This window comes from Brassica oleracea, unplaced genomic scaffold (genome assembly GCF_000695525.1).
Source record: "Brassica oleracea var. oleracea cultivar TO1000 unplaced genomic scaffold, BOL UnpScaffold01371, whole genome shotgun sequence".
NCBI lineage: Eukaryota > Viridiplantae > Streptophyta > Magnoliopsida > Brassicales > Brassicaceae > Brassica > Brassica oleracea.
This window is the reverse complement of record NW_013617908.1, coordinates 8171-9313: the sequence shown is the minus strand read 5'-3', so window position 1 is coordinate 9313 and position 1143 is coordinate 8171. Positions and strand designations below refer to the sequence as shown.

General features: G+C 40.7%; 1 non-coding gene across 1 annotated transcript; it reads left to right on the top strand.

Annotated features, from left to right (window-relative positions):
- Nucleotides 1–849: 849 nt before the first annotated feature.
- TRNAH-GUG lies at nucleotides 850–921 on the top strand. The gene has a single exon. It is a non-coding gene; the product is annotated as a tRNA-His (tRNA).
- Nucleotides 922–1143: the final 222 nt, after the last annotated feature.

Below are 1143 nucleotides of genomic sequence, written 5' to 3'. Positions count from 1 at the left end.
AGTAATGAAGATGAAAGCTTTTCGTACCAGCATCTAGGGGCTTGTTTTAAGCCATATAGTGATTTTTTCAAAAGACATACCTTGTTTCTGTCGGAACCTTTGAACCCTGGGGGTGGACGCATATAAACTTCTTCTTTCAGATCGCCGTGTAGGAAAGCATTATGAACATCCATTTGATGAACCTCCCAGTTACGAGAAGAGGCAATTTGCAAGAATGTACGTACAGTGGTCATCTTTGCAACAGGTGCAAAAGTTTCTTCATAATCGTCACCCTCAATCTGACTGTTCCCACAGACAACCAACCTTGATTTAGGACGTTCCAAAGTTCCATCTGCCTGAAATTTGTATTTGAAAACCCATTTGCAGCTGAGAGCATGTTTGTCAGGAGGTAAGTCAACAACAATCCAAGTACCATTATCCACTAGAGCCGTATACTCATCTTGAATGGAGTTGCGCCAAATTTCATCCAATATAGCTTGACGATACGAAGTAGGTTCTTTTAAAGACGAAATAGCAACAAGAAACTGGCAATGATTCTCAGAAAACCGTGAACAATCAACGTAGAATTCAAGTGAAAAAGGAGCTTCTGAAGGTCGAGACACGACAGGTAAAATAGTTTGTAGAACATAATCTTGCAGCTTAGCTGGTATGTTCTTTGTGCGTAGACCTCGCCCAAGCTCCTGTATCGGAGAGGTGGTAGGAGTTAAGTCAGCCGTAGACGGCTGTGTTGCAGACGAAGGTAATGAAACAGATGCTCTAGGAGTAGGCTCTGTTTCCGTAGAGGGCATCTCAGTGTCAATCAAAGCAGGTGAATGAGAAGAAGACTCAGAGGGTGAGGCAGGTGCAATAGTGGCTGTAGTTTAGTGGTAAGAATTCCACGTTGTGGCCGTGGAGACCTGGGCTCGAATCCCAGCAGCCACACTTTAATTTTATTTTTACTGGAAAGTATTTATGTTTTTCATAATCTTTAAATCCCCATCTCCGACACCAATTCCTCGTAAGCTCCCAAAAATATTGTCCACTTATAATTATCATCATCTATAATATTCTAAAGTTATCTATTTCAGAGTTGGTTAAGTTTGGCTTAATATTTAACCAAGACATGAATAAATTAGTAAATAATGGTAACTCTACTCTACTTGT